The sequence below is a fragment of the Saccostrea cucullata genome, unplaced genomic scaffold (genome assembly GCF_032062105.1).
Source record: "Saccostrea cucullata isolate Sc308-1 unplaced genomic scaffold, CSIRO_AGI_Scuc_v1 ctg15612, whole genome shotgun sequence".
Lineage (NCBI taxonomy): Eukaryota > Metazoa > Mollusca > Bivalvia > Ostreida > Ostreidae > Saccostrea > Saccostrea cuccullata.
Window position 1 is genome coordinate 1 of NW_026917914.1, and position 12,443 is coordinate 12,443.

The 12,443-nt window shown below is 33.6% G+C and overlaps 1 long non-coding RNA gene across 1 annotated transcript; it reads right to left on the bottom strand.

Annotated features, from left to right (window-relative positions):
- Positions 1–2,789: 2,789 nt before the first annotated feature.
- LOC134261820 (uncharacterized) lies at positions 2,790–7,075 on the bottom strand. The gene is made up of 3 exons (XR_009990905.1): positions 6,968–7,075; positions 5,554–5,742; positions 2,790–3,135 (listed from the first exon to the last, which is right to left on the bottom strand). It is a non-coding gene; the product is annotated as an uncharacterized LOC134261820 (long non-coding RNA).
- Between the last annotated feature and the right edge of the window lie 5,368 nt (positions 7,076–12,443).

Sequence of the window (12,443 nt, forward strand, 5' to 3'; positions counted from 1 at the left end):
GTATATTGTAAACATATTACATATGGCTGTGTATTCTTTTTTAGCGGCTTTTGCAGATGCAGCAATCACTAAATCAAGTACAAAGCTAAAAGTCTTGTACATAAACATAAATAAGAATATCTACGCTAACTTATTCAAAAGTCAATTTCCACCAAATATTGTACAAGCTAAATATAATACATGTACATTTACAGCATTAAAGAAACAAATCTCTTTGAAAGTATTGCCCTGCATAAGAACAATTTGAATCCCCTACACTAAGGATGCTCTGTGCCAAGTTTCACTTTGGTTCTGGAAAATGATATTGTGAAATTTTAGACAATGATGATAATGGACAAAATTATGTTTTTAAAAAATTTACTGGTTCCTTTAGCTCAGATGGGCTAATAAGTATGCAACAGGCACAGTTTTGCAGTTGACATTGAAATGCGACTGGACATCTCTTCAATCTTGTTTTAGAAAACTACATGTACATGCCCTATGTATTGAATTCCTTGGAATCATACACATGTTTATGCCTTTATTTAGTTGTATGTGCCAAAATAACAATTTTTTTACATTATACTGTAACAAGAGGCCCAAGGGCCTTGAATCGCTCTTCTGATAAATTGTACAACCTATCACTTGTATTTGAAGCCTCTAACCCTAAGTATCCTATTAAAGACCCAAGTTGCATCACCTGACAAAGTTTTATGATTCTTAGCCAATTAGAACTCCTTTTTGGTCTACATTCTTGGAAATCACAAAATGCATCAAGTGACAAAGTTTGATAATTCTAAGCCTGAGATATTCAAAAGTAGGTCACTGTGACTTACTCTTTGGTCAACATTCTCAGAAAACCAAAGATGCATCAACTGACAAAGTTTGATGATTCTTAACTACTAAGTACCAGAGATACTTAAATATAGCCATAAAATGTCGAAAGTAGGTCATTGTGACCTGCATTTTGGTAGACATTTTTTAAAGTCCCAAGATGCATCTGCTGACCAAGTTTGAAAATTCTAAGCCAATAAATACCTGAGATATTCAAAAGAAGGTCACCATGACCTACTTTTAGGTCGACATTCTTCGAAAATCCATGATGCATCAACTGACAAAGTATGATGATTCTAAATCTATAAGTACTAGAGATACATAAATATAGCCATAAAATGTCAAAAGGTAGGTCACTGTGACATACTTTTTGGTTGACATTCTCCGAAAACCCAAGATGCATCAACTGACAAAGTTTGATGATTCTAAGCCAATAAGTACTGGAGAATACTTAAATATAGCCATAAAATGTTGAAAGTAGGTCATCGTGACCTACATTTTTGCTGACATTTTTTAGAGTCCTAAGATGCATCTGCTGACCAAGTTTGATAATTCTAAGCCAATAAATACCTGAGATATTCAAAAGTAGGTCACCATGACCTACTTTTTGGTCGAAATTCTCCGAAAACCAAAGATGCTTCAACTGACAAAGTATGATGATTCTAAACCAATAAGTACTAGAGATACATAAATATAGCCATAAAATGTCAAAAAGTAGGTCACTGTGACCTACTTTTTGGTCGAAATTCACTGAAAACCCAAGATGCATCAACTGACAAAGTTTGATGATTCTAAGCCAATAAGTGCCGGAGATATTTAAATATAGCCATAAAATGTCGAAAGTAGGTCACTGTTACCTAATTTTTGGTCGTCACAATCCGAAAACCGAAGATGCATCAACTCACAAAGTTTGATGATTCTAAGCCAATAAATACCTAAGATACTTAAATAAAGCCATAAAATGTTGAAAGTAGGTCACCGTGACCTACATTTTGGTCGACATTTTTCAGATTTCCAAGATGCATCTCCTGACCAAGTTTGATGATCATAGGTTTAAAGGTAATCAAAATATGCCTTTTAAACAATTTGAAAACAAATGCCTGCAAAATTCTAAAAGTAGGTCACAGTGACCTAATTTTTCTTAAATATGTTTTAAGGTCCCATGATGCAGCAACTTACAAGATTTGATGATTCTAACCCTTTCAGTGCCTGAAATAATGGGATTAAATGTTTTGAAAAGGATAAGTCATAAAGTTCAAAAAGTAGGTCACGGTGACCTACTTTTAAGTTGACGTTGTTCAAGGACCCAAGATGCATTAACTGACTAAGTTTGATGATCATAGGCCTTAAAGTATTCAAAATATGCCTTTAAATCAATTTGAAAACAAATGCCCGCAATGAGTTAACATGATGTGAAGTCCTAAGATGCATAAACTTACAAGATTTGATGATCCTAGTCCTTATAGTAAGCAAAATATGAACATTTTTATTAATTGTAAATTTAGGTCAACTTTAAAGTGACCTTGAGACCAGGCCCTTTGCCCCAGGGTCATGCCTTGAACAATTTTTAATCTTCAACATATCCTGATCCTTGTATGTAAGTTTGGTGAAAATCTGCCTGGTGGTTCTGGAGAAGAAGATTTTTTAGCAACCAGTGCTTTTTGTTTTGTTTTCCTGATTATCTCCCCTTGATTCAGGGTCCCAACCCTTAATTTAGTATAAATGGTAGCCCTTGGGCCAAGGATACCCTGTGACAAATTTGACACTGATTGGCCAAGGGGTTCTTGAGTTATGGCCCATATTCTAAAAAGTAAACGCACACCGCACGACGCACACCGCACAAATGGCCATAGCATTAGCTCTTTGAGCCTTTGGCTCAGAAGAGCTAAAAATACACATACATGTATTACAAGATCTTATATTCCTGCTGAAGACAGAGGATCTATCTTAATCATTAGAATAAGTAAGTATAAACTTTGAAAGGGAAGACCTTAATAAAGAGGTCAACATGCAACACAAACAAAATATTATTATATTTAAAAATAACATTTATTCCAATGTAATTACTGGTACATGTATTTCTGTTACAAAAACTATTTCACTTGAAAAACTGAGAGCAATTGATATGTTCATATTTGTGGATTTATGTTGTCAAATCAAAATTTAAAAATGATACACAATGTGTTTAAAAGTTGTCGTCACAAACCAAAACTTGACTTATTTTCACTATGCTGTTTATTCCATGTCACATCCAAACAGATGATCTTCTGGCAAATCATGGTCATGCTTGGTATCAAAATTCAGTATTCAGATGAGTCACACCTATCCAAAAGAAATTGAAATTTTTTAATTTATAATTCTTTTACCAATAAAACATGCAATTCATGAGATTATAAATTAGATTATAAAATTGAGTTCTAAGATATTGTCACATTTTCTGTGTATAATTTGTAAATTTTAATGTACTCTTTCATCAATTAAAAGAAGTTTACACCAATTAAGGCAGTCATTTATGCTATCCCCTAATAAGACAACATACAAGTGCAAAGTAATAATGCACTAGCGGGTCTAGGATAATGTGCTAGAGTATTTATGACAACATACATTTGTACTAGCACGAGGTGACAATGTACTAGAATGTACGTCAGTGATAATATGCCAGCACACTGAATCCAACATGCAGTGAAGCTAACACTCAACAGATTGTTTAGAGTTGTGTTTGCATGATATTTTGTTTTGTGTTAACACAGCAGCGTGTTGTTTAAAGCTGCATTGGAGTGGCAGTCTGTTGAAATTAACATGCTAACACACTGCAACTCCACATCATTGGAACACCATAATTTTAATAACTGGCAAACCAATATTTTATGATTACTAACTAGGTAATTGCAACTGTAAATGCTGATTTCATGGTGACAATAATACCGGTAATTCACTGTATATCTGAGAACTGATCAGTTATAATAATAAGGCGTGTCCAGATAGGGCCACTTGCTAAAGCTCAATAGCACTTTCATAAAAAACGTGCCATCTTACCGACACAAAAGACGCCATTAGGCTATCACACAGCTCGCCATCACAACACTGAAAAACACTTTCGCACTAACACAAGTTCGCTGTCACACTAACACACAACACACTGTCACGCTAATACAATTTCACACAACAAAATATCAGGCTAACACGAGTTCACACAACACACTATCATGCAAACACGAATTCACAAACACGCTGTCTCGCTAACACAAGTTCACACAACACGTAGTCTCGCTAACACAAGTTTACACAACACGCAGTCTCGCTAATACGAGTTCATACAACACACAGTCTAGCTAACACAAGTTCACACAACACACTGTCACGTTTAGATGAATTCACACAACACACTGTCATGCTAACATGAGTTTACACAACACGCAATCTCACTAACATGAGTTTACACAATACACTGTCACGCTAACACAAGTTTACACAATACACTGTCACGCTAACACAAAGTCACAAAACAGGCTGTCTCACTATTCACTAACAAACGCTGTTGCGATAACACACTGTCATCCTAATACCATTTTCACACAACACACTGTCATCCTAATACCATTTCACACAACACACTGTCAGGCTAACACGAGTTCACACAACACACTGTCACGCTAACACAAATTCACAAAACAGGCTGTCTCACTATTCACTAACACAAGTTCGCACCAAACGCTGTTGCGATAACACACTGTCATCCTAATACCATTTCACACAAGATACTCTCATCCAAATACCATTTCACACAACACACTGTCAGGCTAACACAAGTTTACACAACACACTGTCACGCTAACACAAATTCAAAAAACATGCAATATCGCTAACACGAGTTCACACAACACGCTGTCTCGCTAACACAAGTTTACATAACACGCAGTCTCGCTAACACGAGTTCACACAATATGCAATCTCGCTTACACGAGTTCACACAACACACTGTCTCTCTAACACCAGTTCACACGACAAATTTTCAGGATAACACAAGTTCACACAACACACTGTCACGCTAACACGAATTCACACAACATGCTGTCTCGTTATTAAGAGTTCACACAACACGCTGTCTCGCTAACATGAGTTTACACAACACGCAGTCTCACTAACACGAGTTTACACAACACGAAGTCTCGCTAATACGAGTTCAATCAACACTCTGTCTAGCTAACACGAGTTTACACAACACACTGTCACACTTACACTTTAAACACGATTTCACACAACACGCTGTCTCGCTTACACGAGTTTATGCAACACATCGTCAAGCTAACAAGTATTCACACAACCCACTGTCAGGCTAACACAATTAAGTTTACAAAACACACTGCCTTGCTAACACAAATTCATACAACACACTGTCTCGCTAACACAAGTTCACACAACACACTCACATTGCTGAGTTTAAAGTAAAGGTCTACACTAATTTGAAGACGTTTAACACTATATGGTAACATATCTCTATATTAGTAAAGAGCTTCAAATTTAAGACAAAAACATTTATGCAGTAATGTTCCTTAACATGCATCTGGCATATAAAATGAATGAGACCTTAAAAACCTCACAGTACATGTTTACTTAGCTAAGTAAAGGTCTAAATTGATGCTATTCAACAGTATATATCAACATCTCTAAGTATGTGAATGAGTGAAATTCTCAAATAAATATTATCAATCAAAGTATCAATAAGAAGCTGAACCTTACGTCGCAGGTTCCAATTCCATTGCTAAATGCTTTAGACAGGTTACTCCTATGAGACTGCATAAACCAAGATTCTATGTCACGGTAGGTGTTAGCACAAAATGGATCTCATACTTCTTAAAGGCAATAAGTGCTAAGTACAAGTCTATATTTGCAGCTAATACCATCCCAAGTGGTGGCACCATGAAATGACTGAAAAATGTATGATTAAGGCAAATAAACAAACATTAAAGCCATATATGGCGTATGTGCAATGAAAATTATTAGACTAAAATTATAAGAACTTATTATTTGTATCATTACTTTATATAAAGATAGAACTTTTCCGTAAATTACAAAATCTAAGTCAATTGCGTTATAAAGATATCACAATTTAAATTTGATTCTCGGAATTTTCTCCGTATCGGAAGAAAATACAAAAGATTTAAATAACACACTACAGAGAAGATAAAATTGTATTTTTAAATGAGACGAGGTGTTCTCCGTGTTCAGAATTGTATGAAAAGCTTTAATTTGAATGTATTAACAATAGTTCTTTACTTAATTTTGTATTTTTCAAAAATATATTTTTTTGATTAGTTACGCCATATATGGCTTTAAACCATTACAGCAGTCTTATCAAACAAAAAAGCAAACTTTCTATTATTACATTTTTTTTAAACAAATTTCTTTTCGTTTTAACTGAGCAATATTTGTCTTTTTTTGTCAGTAAAGTATGATATTAAATAATTTAGACTCTTTGAGAACATCTATTTATAGCGAGTCCAGACAGCAGCACAAATCCCTGCCCATAATGCGAGCTCTTATGATAAGACCTTGGCAAAAGAAGATTGTGACTTGCACATTGCTCCACACAATTTTTCCGCAGTATACTTTGGACCCACAGTGCTTAGCTTCTTTAAAATGTTTAAGCTACATTCAAAATTCATTTCTATTTAATTTGAATTAGCTATCCTTACTCATGTTCACATGGAGCTAATGGGAAGTAATTTAACGAGCAGTGAATTCATTCGAATTAAACATTTGAATAAACTCTCAGTGTGAACACTGAGCATGGATGCACCAAATGTCAAATGCGGCTTGACAAGCACAATCTAAATTAAAACTAAATAAGTATCTGCCCTCACCCTTACAGTCACACTGTCAATATATAATTAGTTGAATATATTCTGAAACATTAAGTGCAGTTTGAATTATAGAGTATGATCACTATGATAGATAGTAGGACTGTTGAAATTACATCCTCAAATTAAAAAAAAATAAAATATAAAGCTGTGGGGATTTACAAGGTAAACAGAGAGCGTCTGAACTGTAAAACAGATAATATATCGGTGTGTCTGTGTATTTCTAATAACATCAATGTATGTCACTGTCATGTAATTAGTAGTGTAAATTTAAGTAATAAAAATATTCTAACCTTCATTCCAATGGTCCAAGCCAATCATACATTAAAATGTCGCCGTCAGCTCTTTCATCACTCGATACAATTATCACTGGGGAATCCGAAGCAGAGTCAAGAGTGTTCATCCTTGTTAATGTGACCCTCTCCAGAATTATGGCATATAAATAAAATAAACACAGTCATTTTATTTAAAGAATTTCCTTAAGTAAATAAGTGACAATAGGTACACACAAATAAACAATTCACACAAGATTCTTAGAATATATGAATCGGCATAATTCTGCTTAGAATAATGTTCCAGAGAAGTGACAAAGTACTTCGTAGCTGCAGATTAAATGAGTGTACATGTCTACAAACGGAGTCTTTGTGAGAAAATGTTCAACTTCACAAATCATTCTATTTTCAGTTTGTAAACCATGGCAAACATGTGGCCGACGTCGACTCGAAGGGGCACACTAAAAACGGGATATACTAGAGACCTGATATTTACCTGACGTTTTAATTTTTAATTAAATGGTAATATTGAGTATTTTAAATTACTTATGTACAGACTTTATGACTTCGAGGCATATGCTATACAAAAATTTAATTGTTTGGAACATTTACAGACAAATTTGAATCAGGTCAAATCAATGTTTAGTACATCGCGTCTTTAGTACATTCCTATTTCCCACAATGCCGCGCGTTGTTTACAAACAAGCGCGAAAAAATCCTCTAAACTAGGTACTAATTATTGTTGTGTACATCATCACATTTTAAAATTATTTGAATAAAAAGAAAACAAATAATCACCGAATCAAAACTATATCTTTTAGATGCATCAACTAAAAATGTGCACATGTATGCAGTAAAGGCTTGGCTGGCTATAGTAGACAACTTGTTCCTGAAAGGTTTCTCACATACATGTACTTGTTTTATAAAAAAAACAATTAAATATAGCTGGAAGTTTATTTCTTTTTATATCAAATGACAAGATTTTATAAGTTCGAAATTATTTCAGTCAAACTTTTTCATAATATACCAATATTTTTAGCTATCAGAAAAAAGCGTGTATGCGCTATTAACCCCTAATTATAGGGGCCAGCCCCTTTTCGTTAATCAAATATGAAAGCTCTCGTAATTACCCACAACTTTTGTTATATATTTCTTACCAAATTATTCTCGGTTTAAAAGTTATTACACAAAAAGTAGCAAAAATTCAAAGAAAAAAAATTACTAAAATTTGCCGTTTTATAGCTTCCAAACTTTAAGAAATCAGCTATATAATTTTATCGTTGTGCACATCTACAATGTATTGGCTACAAGTTCTCCAACTTTCGTGTAAATATCTTATGTCATTTTTGAGATTTTCAGTGGAAACGAGACATCAAAAATTTTCAATTAAAGGGCAATAACTCACAAATAAAGGCATGCATAAAAAAACTGAAGACAGGTTTAAATAGGTTTAACTACAAGCTATCTATCCTGAAAGTTTCATAACGATCAGTTCAAAGGTCTATGAGAAATCGCCTGTCAAAAGTCGAGCGGGAAAAAAAAAAGAATAATAAGAAACAATAGAATAACAGTAGGGTCTTCCGAAGGAAGTGGAAGACCCTAATATTCTTGAAACATATAATTATCGTTTAATTATGAAATAATGTTTTAAACTGTCGTATTTAAGCCATTTTACATCCGTAATGTAGGCTCCTCAGATTGAAAATCTCCGCTAATTAGATAGGGGTCACGTGGTACTGAAACGTCATAGGTGTCAATGAGCAATTAGACCTCGTAAAGCGTATCGTAAGAAAACATCTACCGGATAGATTTTTGCATGAAATAAAAAAAATACACCACTAGGTTGGAAAAAAATTTGATATTGACAATATTACTTTGGCTATGGACGCTTAATCTTATATGTATTGGGCTGACTAAAATAGAAAAAACAAAAACATACCGTGAAAAGAGGAGAGGGCATTGAAGACGAAGCCTTTGACAACTCCTGGCTTCGATTGAATAGATCGAATTATTAACGTTTGAATTCTTAAATAATTATAAAAATGGTGGTTTTTCGGTTTCTTTCTTCGTTATATTAATAAATTATACACAAACAGATCTTGTGTATCTTCTATCTAGTCCAGCAATGAATATCATTTCAGCAAGGACACTTCGATCTTCAATGGCGCCGTGCGCCATTACGCACTTCACAATTCTAAGTGCATGATGTGCGTGCCGGACTTTTAAAATGCATGTTTACAAATTATTTTTTTTTCTTGAAAAGTATATTTCCATTAAATAGATATTTTATATAATACAGAAAAAATTGTGATCGTAAATAAACGAATGCGCTGAATGGAGACATATCCTCGTACCGACCAAGTCCCTGGCAGCTAAAAAACGTCCTAAAACCTTTCCTGTGCTTATTTTTCATCCAAACGCCACAAATTATATCTAATTATCTATCAATTAACCAATTATCAATTATTTAATTTCTAGTGGGGTTTATGGACGAAGCCATTGAACCGTTTTTTAATCACAATAAGTACTTCGCTTGACCAGGACTGACACCTATGACGTCAGAGCAATGGCGCGCAAAATCGGCGATCAAAATATGCATATTGAGAAATTTAAACTTTGAATCGCTGAAACACCCAAAATATTAATTTTCTAACAAAAAATTTTGATGGAAGATTTTAATAGCATATAAACTTTGTTATATCAAAAAATCATGATGCATGATAAAAACCCTTTAATCTTCAGAATCAGTAGAAGGTCTTCCGTTGGAAACGGAAGACCTTAATTAAACACTTAATAAACACTTAGAGTTTACTAAATAAACACCGTGAGTGTTTAAAATTTAAACATTTCATGTTTAATAAATAAACGTGTTCAACCTAAACACTTAAACGCTTAAACATGTTTATTCGATGCAACAGATAATAATCACTTAAACATGTTTATAGGTCAATTTTTAAACACTTCAACGTGTTTATTTCATAAAATAAATAAATACTTAAACGTGTTTATAAGTTTTCAACATTTTTATTTGAAACAAATATAAATCAGTACAAAACACACTGTGGTTGATTATGAATATGTTGTACATAAAGCTTTTCTTAACTAATAAATGTTTTAATGTTGATTGAGGGTTCAAACTTTATAAACAACTGAAACATTAAATAACTCATTCACCAACACATGGATACATTATTCAATTTCAGTTGAAAAAAAAAATTCTAAAAATAAACTAGTATGAACATGTTAAACCTGTCGGGAGGGGGGGGGGGGTCTTTGAAATATGAAAAAAAAATACATTATCGCTTAATAAAATGAAATGTTTTTCTTTTCTAGATCATCCTTTGTATCTTTTTTAAAAAATAAAAGAAGCAAAATGACGAATAAATATGATGCAAAAAAACTGAAAATAATAATTTGTTGTCTGGGTACAGCATGTATAATATGTACTTGTATAACACTCATAAATCTAGTTGTAAATGTTACAAGTTTATACTTTCACAAATATTCAGATTTTTAACCAAATGAAGAAATTTTTCCAGTTTTGAATTGTAAAGGACCAATTCTTGCTACTAACAAGAGATGCCGGGGTATAACTCACTCAATATCCATATCATATTCTAACCGAGTTAAACAGTCTAGCTCCTCTGGTTGTGTGTAAAATTCAGGTTCTTCTGAATCTGTTATTCTTTACGTTTAATATTGTTGTCAATAAGTGGGGGGTCACTGTGACAGAGGCTTATGTCACGGTGTACTACCCTACACCCGTTATTGTAAAAACCACATGCCTGCGGATTGGGCAGTTAGGGGTTAGTCTATAATTGTCTCGTTTGAGAAAACCTAAAGTACCATATCCCCCGTGTTTTTATAAGTTTACACTGTTTCTTACCTATTCAAAGGCTAATAATTATATCTACTAAATCTCTGCATTTCATTTCTTGAATTTTGCATTGCATTTTCCGACCATTTTCGTTATTTCGGAATTCGACATTTTTATTTGTATTTTTTTTTCACATTTTTGGATTTTTTAAAAGATACCTTTATGGAACTTAAAAGTTAACATATATAACAAAGATAGAAATAGATTTTTAACAGGGTATTGTATATATGTATTATATAATATTATTTATGATGGAAGTATGATTTTTTTTCATTGCCGAAAAATGCTGACATGAATTTGACAAATGTCTAAACTTTTAAAATGTAAAAACTGTCGGAAATGAAAAGTTTATTTTTTTGAAAATTCCGGAAATAAAATGCGGCCCAATAAATATTACTCCAGGACAAGGTATATGTGCATTACTTGGCGAAATGCATGTCGTTCATATAAAATCTCTGTGCATTAATGATATACATGTATTTATACTAATGTCTCTCGGTTTCAATAAAAATCGGAACATTTTATACACCCTTCCTAAATGTTTTTTTTTTTTGGCGGGGGATGGGAGGGGCGTAGTAAAATCACGCGGATACGTGTCAAAAAATTAAAAATATTAAAGAATACCGGTAATGAACATATATGTCCCATATTTTTCCCCCAGAAACAAGAGCTTGAGTTTAGCCTCGCATATTAGAATTTCCCGTTAGCATCTAACAAACAACCCCGACTTGATTTTCCACCAGAGAAATACAGCTTCAGTACAGATTTTTTTCTCGCTTTCCACTGCTTTATGAGCTATAGGAAGAATTTATTCAACGAATAAACATTAAAGAGAAATAAAAACGCATCAATTTTTTAAAAAATAAATTAAATTGAAATAGTCTTTTAATATCATGACGTATCAAAAACTTCGTTGTCAGGCACGTAGCATCGTTGAAAGTAGTGGGGGGGGGGACCAGAGACTATTTTTTTATTTACCAAAAAAAGTAGACAAGCAAAAAAAAAAAAAAGAAAAGACAAATTGCTCAAACTCAAACGAAAATCCTATATCGTGGGGAGGGGGGGGGTAGTGGTCAACTTCAATCGTCGAGGCCAACTTCCTTTCACTTCCAATTCTTTCCCATATTTCCTTGCTATAAATATGGAAAAAGTTAAAATCACCTTACCCCCCCCCCTCCGTCAAAATTTCCTATTTCTATTTTGAGATTGTCAAGTTTTTTTTTTAAGTTTGACAATTTTTTTCCCTTGAAATAGCCCTCCCCCCATTCCAATTTACTTCCAACGCCAATGATGTTACAGCAATCGAAATTTTATTTCTAAATTTTAAATTCTAAAGATGGTCTTTACAGTGTAAGGAAGTGTTATCTTGCGTAGATTTTATAAGTATATTCCTTGCTTATATATCCAAATTAAACTGCATGTAAAAAGAAATGAAATTTACAGCATTACATGGAGTGCATGGTTAGAGCGTCGAAGTAAGGAGTTGATCCTTACGTCGCAGGTTCGAATCCCTTTTTGGGACGTGGAAATCGGTCCTTCGGATAAAAACGTATAAACCGGGGTCCCGTGTTGTAGTAGGTGCTGGCACGAAAAAGATCCCTCCTTACTCAATGGTCGTAA